We start from the raw sequence: 13,878 nt of genomic DNA, 5'->3' as shown, positions 1-13,878 counted from the left end.
TTACAAAGTAGTAAGCAAGCACAATTCCTCTGAACAAAGAAGCCAGTTATAAAAATTTTCCTGCTTCCATTTCCTTCCCTTGTTGAATGTTTGCAAATTATCTGTGGAGAATAAAATTAAATGGTCATGCTTTTGAGGTGCCAGACTATAGGAACACCAGTGACAGTTCCAAGTCCAAGACTTTCCAAATGAAGGAAGGATTTCACATGGCTGAGAAATCGCCTGGCCAGCAGTGCTTGCTTTTCCAAGTGTCTCCAATGTATTCCAAGCATAATGCATTACTTACTATACCCCACTCTTTTTTTTTTGCTGTAAAAAGCTTTATGGTTTCCATTTGGTCCAAGGCTTGGGAGAGAGCTCCAGGGCAGTTAAAAAGCTGCCTAGTGGCTGCAGGGAGGGGCTTCAGGCAGAAACCCTGACGCCAGAGGGGATCCTCAAAGGTCGCTGGGCTCCAGAGGCACCTAGTCATGCTGGAGGGTGAGCCTTTCGAAGAGAGACCCACCCAGCCCAGCCTGGGGACCAGCCGGCCTGCGGAGGTTGGTCAGGTGGTCACCCATCTTCTTGATGAGTTTAATCTGCTCATCTAAGACAAGGCTCTCCAGGAAGTCACAGAGGCGGGGGTCTGCGTGGGCAGAACCCAGGGCACGCAGGTCCACAAGGGCCTGGTTCACGTTCTCCTCCACAAGCACGGCAGCTTCCATAGTATCCTGGGTTTTATCCCACTCATCTGGAGATGGCTTCTGCACATTCTAGAAGAAGGCGCGGCTGCCACGCTGGTTTTGTGTTTTCAAGAGATGCTTGGCTCCCTCGCACTTCTCCTTGGCCAATTCACAGAAAAAGTGGCCCATGCCCTCCAGGGCCACGTTGTCGCAGTCGAAATAGAAGCTCAGAGAGAGGGAGGTGTAGGAGGCCCTCAGCTGTGTGTCAGCCAGGGGGTTGACAGGGGCCTCCACCTCAGTGTGATAATTCTGACGAATCTGGAAACTCGTGGTTGATCGGTAGAAAGCAGTTAAGCTCAAAAAGTGGTGTTGGTTGGTCCCGGTGACCAAGGGGAGCTGAGTGGCTGATTCTGAAGGTTGTGACTGGAAAAAAGGTTGGAGGGTGACCAGAGGCTGGAGCAGGGGATGTCCATGTGGGTCTGTTCCACCCAAACACTACTGAAGCAAGAGACAGATCCAAAGCACTGCCTAGCACACTGCCTACACCCTAACCTCCTCTGCTGCAGTGAATGAATCTTATCAGTCCTTTTCTTAATTTTCTATTGCTGCATAACAAATGACTGCAAATTTCAAAGCTTAAGGCAGTACACACTCGTGAGCACACAGTTCTATGGGTCAGAAATCTAGGTGGGTTCAACTACATCCTATGTATAAGATCACACAAGGCTGAAGCCAGGGTGTTGGCTGGGCTGGGCTGGGCTCTTATATGGAGGGTCTGGGAGATAATCTGCTTCCAAACTCATTCCCATTGTTGGCAGAATCTGGTTCCTTGAGGCTGTAGATCAGAGGTTCACTGTTTCCTTGCTGGCTGTCAGCAAGGGGTTGCTCTCTGCTTCTAAATGCTGCTTGCATTCCTTCTTTTTTTTTTCACTATATTTTTTTATTTTTTTTATTTTACAAATTTAATCAGTTATACATATACATATGTTCCCATATCCCCTCCCTTTTGCGTCTCCCTCCCACCCTCCCTATCCCACCCCTCCAGGCGGTCACAAAGAACCGAGCTGATCTCCCTGTGCTATGCGGCTGCTTCCCACTAGCTCTCTACCTTACATTTGGTAGTGTATATATGTCCATGCCGCTCTTTCACTTTGTCACAGCTTACCCTTCCCCCTCCCCATATCCTCAAGTCCATGCTCTAGTAGGTCTGTGTCTTTATTCCTGTCTTACCCCTATGTTCTTGATGACATTTTTTTCTTAAATTCCATATATATGTGTCAGCATACAGTATTTGTCTTTCTCTTTCTGACTTACTTCACTCTGTATGACAGACTCTAGGTCCATCCACCTCATTACAAATAGCTCAATTTCATTTCTTTTTATGGCTGAGTAATATTCCATTGTATATATGTGCCACATCTTCTTTATCCATTCATCCGATGATGGACACTTAGGTTGTTTCCATCTCCGGGCTATTGTAAATAGGGCTGCTATGAACATTTTGGTACATGTCTCTTTTTGAATTATGGTTTTCTCAGGGTATATGCCTAGTAGTGGGATTGCTGGGTCATATGGTAGTTCTATTTGTAGTTTTTTAAGGAACCTCCATACCGTTCTCCATAGTGGCTGTACCAATTCACATTCCCACCAGCAGTGCAAGAGTGTTCCCTTTTTTCCACACCCTCTCCAGCATTTATTGTTTCTAGATTTTTTGATGATGGCCATTCTGACTGGTGTGAGATGATATCTCATTGTAGTTTTGATTTGCATTTCTCTAATGAGTAAAGATGTTGAGCATCCTTTCATGTGTTTGTTGGCTGTCTGTATATCTTCTGTGGAGAAATGTCTATTTAGGTCTTCTGCCCATTTTTGGATTGGGTTGTTTGTTTTTTTGCTATTGAGCTGCATGAGCTGCTTATAAATTTTGGAGATTAATCCTTTGTCAGTTGCTTCATTTGCAAATATTTTCTCCCATTCTGAGGGTTGTCTTTTGGTCTTGTTTATGGTTTCCTTTGCTGTGGAAAAGCTTTGAAGTTTCATTAGGTCCCATGTGTTTATCTTTGTCTTTATTTCCATTTCTCTAGGAGATGGGTCAAAAAGGATCTTGCTGTGATTTATGTCATAGAGTGTTCTGCCTATGTTTTCCTCTAAGAGTTTGATAGTTTCTGGCCTTACATTTAGGTCTTTAATCCATTTTGAGCTAATTTTTGTGTATGGTGTTAGGGAGTGATCTAATCTCATACTTTTACATGTCCCTGTCCAGTTTTCCCAGCACCACTTATTGAAGAGACTGTCCTTTCTCCACTGTACATTCCTGCCTCCTTTATCAAAGATAAGGTGACCATATGTCCGTGGGTTTATCTCTGGGCTTTCTACCCTGTTCCATTGATCTATCTTTCTGTTTTTGTGCCAGTACCATACTGTCTTGATTACTGTAGCTTTGTAGTATAGTCTGAAGTCAGGGAGCCTGATTCCTCCAGCTCCATTTTTCGTTCTCAAGATTGCTTTGGCTATTCGGGGTCTTTTGTGTTTCCATACAAATTGTGAAATTTTTTGTTCTAGTTCTGTGAAAAATGCCATTGGTAGTTTGATAGGTATTGCATTGAATCTGTAGATTGCTTTGGGTAGTAGAGTCATTTTCACAATGTTGATTCTTCCAATCCAAGAACATGGTACATCTCTCCATCTATTTGTATCATCTTTAATTTCTTTCATCAGTGTCTTATAATTTTCTGCATACAGGTCTTTTGTCTCCTTAGGTAGGTTTATTCCTAGATATTTTTTTCTTTTTGTTGCAATGGTAAATGGGAGTGTTTCCTTGATTTCACTTTCAGATTTTTCATCATTAGTATATAGGAATGCCAGAGATTTCTGTGCATTAATTTTGTATCCTGCAACTTTACCAAATTCATTGATTAGCTCTAGTAGTTTTCTGGTAGCATCTTTAGGATTCTCTATGTATAGTATCATGTCATCTGCAAACAGTGACAGCTTTACTTCTTCTTTTCCCATTTGGATTCCTTTTATTTCCTTTTCTTCTCTGATTGCTGTGGCTAAAACTTCCAAAACTATGTTAAATAAGAGTGGTGAGAGTGGGCAACCTTGTCTTGTTCCTGATCTTAGTGGAAATGGTTTCAGTTTTTCACCATTGAGGACGATGCTGGCTGTGGGTTTGTCATATATGGCCTTTATTATGTTGAGGAAAGTTCCCTCTATGCCTACTTTCTGCAGGGTTTTTATCATAAATGGGTGTTGAATTTTGTCAAAAGCTTTCTCTGCATCTATTGAGATGATCATATGGTTTTTCTCCTTCAACTTGTTAATATGGTGTATCACATTGATTGATTTGCGTATATTGAAGAATCCCTGCATTCCTGGAATAAACCCCACTTGATCATGGTGTATGATCCTTTTAATGTGCTGTTGGATTCTGTTTGCTAGTATTTTGTTGAGGATTTTTGCATCTATGTTCATCAGTGATATTGGCCTGTAGTTTTCTTTCTTTGTGACATCCTTGTCTGGTTTTGGTATCAAGGTGATGGTGGCCTCGTAGAATGAGTTTGGGAGTGTTCCTCCCTCTGCTATATTTTGGAAGAGTTTGAGAAGGATAGGTGTTAGCTCTTCTCTAAATGCTTGATAGAATTCGCCTGTGAAGCCATCTGGTCCTGGGCTTTTGTTTGTTGGAAGATTTTTAATCACAGTTTCAATTTCAGTGCTTGTGATTGGTCTATTCATATTTTCTATTTCTTCCTGAGTCAGTCTTGGCAGGTTGTGCATTTCTAAGAATTTGTCCATTTCTTCCAGGTTGTCCATTTTATTGGCATAGAGTTGCTTATAGTAATCTCTCATGATCTTTTGTATTTCTGCAGTGTCAGTTGTTACTTCTCCTTTTTCATTTCTAATTCTATTGATTTGAGTCTTCTCCCTTTTTTTCTTGATGAGTCTGGCTAATGGTTTATCAATTTTGTTTATCTTCTCAAAGAACCAGCTTTTAGTTTTATTGATCTTTGCTATCGTTTCCTTCATTTCTTTTTCATTTATTTCTGATCTGATTTTTATGATTTCTTTCCTTCTGCTAACTTTGGGATGTTTTTGTTCTTCTTTCTCTAATTGCTTTAGGTGCAAGGTTAGGTTGTTTATTCGAGATATTTCCTGTTTCTTAAGGTGTGATTGAATTGCCATAAACTTCCCTCTTAGAACTGCTTTTGCTGCATCCCATAGGTTTTGGGTCGTCGTGTCTCCATTGTCATTTGTTTCTAGGTATTTTTTAATTTCCTCTTTGATTTCTTCAGTGATCACTTCGTTATTAAGTAGTGTATTGTTTAGCCTCCATGTGTTTGTATGTTTTACAGCTTTTTTCCTGTAATTGATATCTAGTCTCATAGCATTGTGGTCGGAAAAGATACTTGATACAATTTCAATTTTCTTAAATTTACCAACGCTTGATTTGTGACCCAAGATATGATCTATCCTGGAGAATGTTCCATGAGCACTTGAGAAAAATGTGTATTCTGTTGTTTTTGGATGGAATGTCCTATAAATATCAATTAAGTCCATCTTGTTTAATGTATCATTTAAAGCTTGTGTTTCCTTATTTATTTTCATTTTGGATGACCTGTCCATTGGTGAAAGTGGGGTGTTAAAGTCCCCTACTATGATTGTGTTACTGTCGATTTCTCCTTTTATGGCTGTTAATATTTCCCTTATGTATTGAGGTGCTCCTATGTTTGGTGCATAAATATTTACAATTGTTATATCTTCTTCTTGGATTGATCCCTTGATCATTATGTAGTGTCCTTCTTTGTCTCTTCTAGTAGTCTTTATTTTAAAGTCTATTTTGTCTGATATGAGAATTGCTACTCCAGCTTTCTTTTGGTTTCCATTTGCATGGAATATCTTTTTCCATCCCCTTACTTTCAGTCTGTATGTATCTCTAGGTCTGAAGTGGGTCTCTTGTAGACAGCATATATATGGGTCTTGTTTTTGTATCCATTCAGCCAGTCTGTGTCTTTTGGTGGGAGCATTTAGTCCATTTACATTTAAGGTAATTATTGATATGTATGTTCCTATTCCCATTTTCTTAATTGTTTTGGGTTCGTTATTGTAGGTCTTTTCCTTCTGTTGTGTTTCTTGCCTAGAGAAGTTCCTTTAGCATTTGTTGTAAAGCTGGTTTGGTGGTGCTGAACTCTCTCAGCTTTTGCTTGTCTGTAAAGGTTTTAATTTCTCCATCAAATCTGAATGAGATCCTTGCTGGGTAGAGTAATCTTGGTTGCAGGTTTTTCTCCTTCATCACTTTAAGTATGTCCTGCCACTCCCTTCTGGCTTGTACAGTTTCTACTGAGAGATCAGCTGTTATCCTGATGGGGATTCCCTTGTGTGTTATTTGTTGTTTTTGCCTTGCTGCTTTTAATATGATTTCTTTGTGTTTAATTTTTGACAGTTTGATTAATATGTGTCTTGGTGTATTTCTCCTTGGATTTATTCTGTATGGGACTCTCTGTGCCTCCTGGACTTGATTAACTATTTCCTTTCCCATATTAGGGAAGTTTTCAACTATAATCTCTTCAAATATTTTCTCAGTCCCTTTCTTTTTCTCTTCTTCTTCTGGAACCCCTATAATTCGAATGTTGGTGCGTTTAATGTTGTCCCAGAGGTCTCTGAGACTGTCCTCTGTTCTTTTCATTCTTTTTTCTTTATTTTGCTGTGCAGCAGTTATTTCCACTATTTTATCTTCCACCTCACTTATCCGTTCTTCTGCCTCAGTTATTCTGCTATTGATCCCATCTAGAGTATTTTTTATTTCATTTATTGTGTTTTTAATCGATGCTTGATTCGTCTTTAGTTCTTCTAGGTCCTTGTTAACTGTTTCTTGCATTTTGTCTATTCTATTTCCAAGATTTTGGATCATCTTTACCATCATTATTCTGAATTCTTTTTCAGATAGACTGCCTATTACCTCTTCATTTGTTAGGTCTGGTGGGTTTTTATCTTGCTCCTTCTCCTGCTGTGTGTTTTTCTGTCTTCTCATTTTGCTTATGTTACTGTGTTTGGGGTCTCCTCTTTGCAGGCTGCAGGTTCGTAGTTCCCGTTGTTTTTGGTGTCTGTCCCCAGTGGCTAAGGTTGGTTTAGTGGGTTGTGTAGGCTTCTTGGTGGAGGGGACTACTGCCTGTGTTCTGGTGGATGAGGCTGGATCTTGTCTTTCTGGTGGGCAGGTCCACGTCTGGTGGTGTGTTTTGGGGTGTTTGCGGACTTTTTATGATTTGAGGCAGCCTCTCTGCTAATGGGTGGTGTTGTGTTCCTGTCTTGCTAGTTGTTTGGCATAGGGTGTCCAGCACTGTAGCTTGCTGGTCGTTGAGTGAAGCTGGGTGCTGGTGTTGAGATGGAGATCTCTGGAAGATTTTCGCCGTTTGATATTATGTGGAGCTGGGAGGTCTCTTGTGGACCAGTGTCCTGAAGTTCGCTCTCCCACCTCAGAGGCACAGCACTGACTCCTGGCTCCTCAATTTGGGATGATTTGTTGTCTATTCATGTATTCCACAGATGCAGGGTACATGAAGTTGATTGTGGAGCTTTAATCCGCTGCTTCTGAGGCTGCTGGGAGAGGTTTCCCTTTCTCTTCTTTGTTCTCACAGCTCCTGGGTCTCAGCTTTGGATTTCGCCCCGCCTCTGCGTGTAGGTCGCCGGAGGGCGTCTGTTCTTCGCTCAGACAGGACAGGGTTAAAGGAGCAGCCTCTTCGGGGACTCTGGCTCACTCAGGCCGGGCGGGAGGGAGGGGCACGGAGTGCGGGGCGTGCCTGCAGCGGCAGAGGTCGGCGTGATGTTGCACCAGCCCGGGGCGCGCCGTGCGTTCTCCCAGGGAAGCCGCCCCTGGATCCCGGGACCCCGGCAGTGGCAGGCTGCACAGGCTCCCGGAAGGGCGGTGTGGACAGTGTCCTGCGCTCGCACACAGGCTTCTTGGCGGCGGCAGCAGCAGCCCCAGCGTCCCACGCCCGTCTCTGGGCTCCGCGCTTTCAGCCGCGACTCGCGCCCGTCTCTGGAGCTCCTTTACGCGGCGCTCTTAATCCCCTCTCCTCGCACACCAGGAAACCAAGAGGGAAGAGAAAGTCTCCTGCCTCTTCGGCAGCTCCAGAGTTTTCCCGGACTCCCTCCCGGCTAGCTGTGGCACATTAGCCCCCTTCAGGCTGAGTTCTCGCCGCCAGTCCCAGTCCTCTCCCTACGCTCTGACCGAAGCCCGAGCCTCAGCTCCAGCGCCGCCCGCCCTGGCGGGGGAGCAGACAAGCCTCTCGGGCTGGTGAGTGCCGCTCGGCACCGCTCCTCTCTGCGGGAATCTCTCTGCTTTGCCCTACCCAGGTATGTGGGGAGTTTCTTGCCTTTTGGGAGGTCTGGGGTCTTCTGCCAGCGTTCAGTAGTTGTTCTGTAGGAGTTGTTGCACGTGTAGCTGTATTTCTGGTGTATCTGTGGGGAGGAAGGTGATCTCCGCGTCTTACTCTTCCGCCATCTTACCCGGAAGTCCTGATCCATGCCTTTTTCATCACAATGCCCCACGACCCCTGTAATCACAATGCTCCATGCCCTTGTCATCACAAAGCTCCATGACGCTTGTCATCAGAATGTTCCATGGACTTCTCATCACAATGTTCCATGCCCTTGTCATCACAATGCTCCAAGACCCCTGTAATCACAATGCTCCATGCCCTTGTCATCACGAAGCTCCATGACAAATGTCATCAGAATGTTCCATGGACTTCTCATCACAATGCTCCATGCCCTTGTCATCACAATGCTCCAAGACCCCTGTAATCACAATGCTCCATGCCCCTTTTCATCTCAATGCTCCATGAACCCTGTCATCACAATGCACCATGTGCATCATCATAATGCTTCAGTCTATTGTCATCACAATGAAATCAAAATGCTCCATGACCTCTGTCATCACAATGCTCCATACCCTGATGATCACAATGTTGCATAACACTTATCATCACAACACCGCATAACGCTCATCATCACAATTATCCATGGTCCTCTCATCACAATGCTCCATGACCTTTTTCATCACAATTCTCAATACACTTGTCATCACAATGCTCCCTGACACTTGTTGTCAGTATGCTCCATTAACCCTGTCATGACAAGGCTCCATGCCTTTTTCATCACAATGATCCATTCCCTTTCCATCACAATGCTCCAAGACCCCTGTAATCACAATGCTCCATGCCCTTGTCATCACAAAGCTCCATGATGCATGTCATCAGAATGTTCCATGGACTTCTCATCACAATGCTCCATGCCCTTGTCATCACAATGCTCCAAGACCCCTGTAATCACAATGCTCCATGCCCCTTTTCATCTCAATGCTCCATGAACCCTGTCATCACAATGCACCGTGCCCATCATCATAGTGCTTCAGGCTATTGTCATCACAATGAAATCAAAATGCTCCATGACCTCTGTCATCACAATGATCCAAACCCTGGTGATCACAATGTTGCATAACACTTATCATCAAAACACCCCATGACACTCATCATCACAATTATCCATGGTCTTCTCATCACAATGCTCCATGACCTTTGTCATCACAATTCTCAATACACTTGTCATCACAATGCTCCCTGACACTTTTCGTCAATATGCTCCATGAACCCTGTCATGACAAGGCTCCATGCCTTTTTCATCACAATGATCCATGCCCTTTTCATCGCAATGCTCCAAGACCCCTGTCATCACAATGCAACATGCCCTTGTCATCACAAAGCTCCATAACGCATGTCATCAGAATGTTCCATGGACTTCTCATCACAATGCTCCATGCCCTTGTCATCACAATGCTCCAAGACCCCTGTAATCACAATGCTCCATGCCCCTTTTCATCTCAATGCTCCATGAACCTTGTCATCACAATGCACCATGCCCATCATCATAATGCTTCAAGCTATTGTCATCACAATGAAATCAAAATGCTCCATGACCTCTGTCATCACAATGCTCCAAACCCTGGTTATCACAATGTTGCATAACACTTATCATCACAACACCCCATGATGCTCATCATCACATTTATCCATTGTCTTCTCATCACAATGCTCCATGACCTTTGTCCTCACAATGCTCAATACACTTGTCATCACAATGCTCCCTGACACTTGTCGTCAGTATGCTCCATGAACCCTGGCATGACAAGGCTCCATGCCTTTTTCATCACAATGATCCATGCCTTTTTCTTTTTTTTTTTTTTTTAGATGAGAATAGAAGGAGTTTTATTATAGAAAGTCACCCACAGTGAAATTCCTTTAACACAACTGAATGATGATTTCTGAAGAAGGGAAGTTTATGTAATCCCTTTTTTAAAAAAAAATGGCAGCAAAATATACATAACATAAAATTTAACCTTTTAATTACTTTTAACTGTATTCATTGGCATTAAGTACATTCATATTGTTGCACAACCATTACCACCAACCATCTCCAGACCTTCATCTCCCAAAACTGAAACTCTGAACTCATTAAACACCAACTCCCCATTCCTCCCTTCCCAGCCCCTGGACAACACCATTCTACTTTCTGTCTCTGTGAATTTGACTACCCTAGATTTCTTATATAAGTGGAATCATACAATATTTGTCCTCTTGTGACTGGCTTATTTCACTTAGCATGATGTCTTTGAGCATAATGTCATCTGTGTTTTAGCATATCAGACTTTATTTCCTTTTTAAAGCTGAGTGATATTGTACTGTATACAGCACATTTTGTTTATCCATTCATCTGCTGATGGACATTTGTGTTGTTTCCACTTTTGATTGTTGAGAAAAATTGAATCCCTCTTTAATAAGATAAGTAATGGACAGTTATAATATCCAGTTGCAACCTTCTGCTTCTTATTTGGTACACATCCAAATGAGTTTTCCTTTAGTCTCTAGTGGGCAAATTACAAAGTAGTAAGCAAGCACAATTCCTCTGAACAAAGAAGCCAGTTATAAAAATTTTCCTGCTTCCATTTCCTTCCCTTGTTGAATGTTTGCAAATTATCTGTGGAGAATAAAATTAAATGGTCATGCTTTTGAGGTGCCAGACTATAGGAACACCAGTGACAGTTCCAAGTCCAAGACTTTCCAAATGAAGGAAGGATTTCACATGGCTGAGAAATCGCCTGGCCAGCAGTGCTTGCTTTTCCAAGTGTCTCCAATGTATTCCAAGCATAATGCATTACTTACTATACCCCACTCTTTTTTTTTTTGCTGTAAAAAGCTTTATGGTTTCCATTTGGTCCAAGGCTTGGGAGAGAGCTCCAGGGCAGTTAAAAAGCTGCCTAGTGGCTGCAGGGAGGGGCTTCAGGCAGAAACCCTGACGCCAGAGGGGATCCTCAAAGGTCGCTGGGCTCCAGAGGCACCTAGTCATGCTGGAGGGTGAGCCTTTCGAAGAGAGACCCACCCAGCCCAGCCTGGGGACCAGCCGGCCTGCGGAGGTTGGTCAGGTGGTCACCCATCTTCTTGATGAGTTTAATCTGCTCATCTAAGACAAGGCTCTCCAGGAAGTCACAGAGGCGGGGGTCTGCGTGGGCAGAACCCAGGGCACGCAGGTCCACAAGGGCCTGGTTCACGTTCTCCTCCACAAGCACGGCAGCTTCCATAGTATCCTGGGTTTTATCCCACTCATCTGGAGATGGCTTCTGCACATTCTAGAAGAAGGCGCGGCTGCCACGCTGGTTTTGTGTTTTCAAGAGATGCTTGGCTCCCTCGCACTTCTCCTTGGCCAATTCACAGAAAAAGTGGCCCATGCCCTCCAGGGCCACGTTGTCGCAGTCGAAATAGAAGCTCAGAGAGAGGGAGGTGTAGGAGGCCCTCAGCTGTGTGTCAGCCAGGGGGTTGACAGGGGCCTCCACCTCAGTGTGATAATTCTGACGAATCTGGAAACTCGTGGTTGATCGGTAGAAAGCAGTTAAGCTCAAAAAGTGGTGTTGGTTGGTCCCGGTGACCAAGGGGAGCTGAGTGGCTGATTCTGAAGGTTGTGACTGGAAAAAAGGTTGGAGGGTGACCAGAGGCTGGAGCAGGGGATGTCCATGTGGGTCTGTTCCACCCAAACACTACTGAAGCAAGAGACAGATCCAAAGCACTGCCTAGCACACTGCCTACACCCTAACCTCCTCTGCTGCAGTGAATGAATCTTATCAGTCCTTTTCTTAATTTTCTATTGCTGCATAACAAATGACTGCAAATTTCAAAGCTTAAGGCAGTACACACTGGTGAGCACACAGTTCTATGGGTCAGAAATCTAGGTGGGTTCAACTACATCCTATGTATAAGATCACACAAGGCTGAAGCCAGGGTGTTGGCTGGGCTGGGCTGGGCTCTTATATGGAGGGTCTGGGAGATAATCTGCTTCCAAACTCATTCCCATTGTTGGCAGAATCTGGTTCCTTGAGGCTGTAGATCAGAGGTTCACTGTTTCCTTGCTGGCTGTCAGCAAGGGGTTGCTCTCTGCTTCTAAATGCTGCTTGCATTCCTTCTTTTTTTTTTCACTATATTTTTTTATTTTTTTTATTTTACAAATTTAATCAGTTATACATATACATATGTTCCCATATCCCCTCCCTTTTGCGTCTCCCTCCCACCCTCCCTATCCCACCCCTCCAGGCGGTCACAAAGAACCGAGCTGATCTCCCTGTGCTATGCGGCTGCTTCCCACTAGCTCTCTACCTTACATTTGGTAGTGTATATATGTCCATGCCGCTCTTTCACTTTGTCACAGCTTACCCTTCCCCCTCCCCATATCCTCAAGTCCATGCTCTAGTAGGTCTGTGTCTTTATTCCTGTCTTACCCCTATGTTCTTGATGACATTTTTTTCTTAATTTCCATATATATGTGTCAGCATACAGTATTTGTCTTTCTCTTTCTGACTTACTTCACTCTGTATGACAGACTCTAGGTCCATCCACCTCATTACAAATAGCTCAATTTCATTTCTTTTTATGGCTGAGTAATATTCCATTGTATATATGTGCCACATCTTCTTTATCCATTCATCCGATGATGGACACTTAGGTTGTTTCCATCTCCGGGCTATTGTAAATAGGGCTGCTATGAACATTTTGGTACATGTCTCTTTTTGAATTATGGTTTTCTCAGGGTATATGCCTAGTAGTGGGATTGCTGGGTCATATGGTAGTTCTATTTGTAGTTTTTTAAGGAACCTCCATACCGTTCTCCATAGTGGCTGTACCAATTCACATTCCCACCAGCAGTGCAAGAGTGTTCCCTTTTTTCCACACCCTCTCCAGCATTTATTGTTTCTAGATTTTTTGATGATGGCCATTCTGACTGGTGTGAGATGATATCTCATTGTAGTTTTGATTTGCATTTCTCTAATGAGTAAAGATGTTGAGCATCCTTTCATGTGTTTGTTGGCTGTCTGTATATCTTCTGTGGAGAAATGTCTATTTAGGTCTTCTGCCCATTTTTGGATTGGGTTGTTTGTTTTTTTGCTATTGAGCTGCATGAGCTGCTTATAAATTTTGGAGATTAATCCTTTGTCAGTTGCTTCATTTGCAAATATTTTCTCCCATTCTGAGGGTTGTCTTTTGGTCTTGTTTATGGTTTCCTTTGCTGTGGAAAAGCTTTGAAGTTTCATTAGGTCCCATGTGTTTATCTTTGTCTTTATTTCCATTTCTCTAGGAGATGGGTCAAAAAGGATCTTGCTGTGATTTATGTCATAGAGTGTTCTGCCTATGTTTTCCTCTAAGAGTTTGATAGTTTCTGGCCTTACATTTAGGTCTTTAATCCATTTTGAGCTAATTTTTGTGTATGGTGTTAGGGAGTGATCTAATCTCATACTTTTACATGTCCCTGTCCAGTTTTCCCAGCACCACTTATTGAAGAGACTGTCCTTTCTCCACTGTACATTCCTGCCTCCTTTATCAAAGATAAGGTGACCATATGTCCGTGGGTTTATCTCTGGGCTTTCTATCCTGTTCCATTGATCTATCTTTCTGTTTTTGTGCCAGTACCATACTGTCTTGATTACTGTAGCTTTGTAGTATAGTCTGAAGTCAGGGAGCCTGATTCCTCCAGCTCCATTTTTCGTTCTCAAGATTGCTTTGGCTATTCGGGGTCTTTTGTGTTTCCATACAAATTGTGAAATTTTTTGTTCTAGTTCTGTGAAAAATGCCATTGGTAGTTTGATAGGTATTGCATTGAATCTGTAGATTGCTTTGGGTAGTAG

The 13,878-nt window shown here is 43.1% G+C and overlaps 2 pseudogenes; both read right to left on the bottom strand.

Annotated features, from left to right (window-relative positions):
* Positions 1-461: 461 nt before the first annotated feature.
* LOC132482915 (ferritin light chain-like) lies at positions 462-1,468 on the bottom strand (annotated as a pseudogene).
* A 9,581-nt stretch (positions 1,469-11,049) lies between these two features.
* LOC132482914 (ferritin light chain-like) lies at positions 11,050-12,056 on the bottom strand (annotated as a pseudogene).
* Positions 12,057-13,878: the final 1,822 nt, after the last annotated feature.

Source organism: Mesoplodon densirostris, unplaced genomic scaffold (assembly GCF_025265405.1).
Source record: "Mesoplodon densirostris isolate mMesDen1 unplaced genomic scaffold, mMesDen1 primary haplotype scaffold_35, whole genome shotgun sequence".
NCBI classification, from domain to species: domain Eukaryota; kingdom Metazoa; phylum Chordata; class Mammalia; order Artiodactyla; family Ziphiidae; genus Mesoplodon; species Mesoplodon densirostris.
This window is presented reverse-complemented; position numbering and strand designations above follow the sequence as displayed.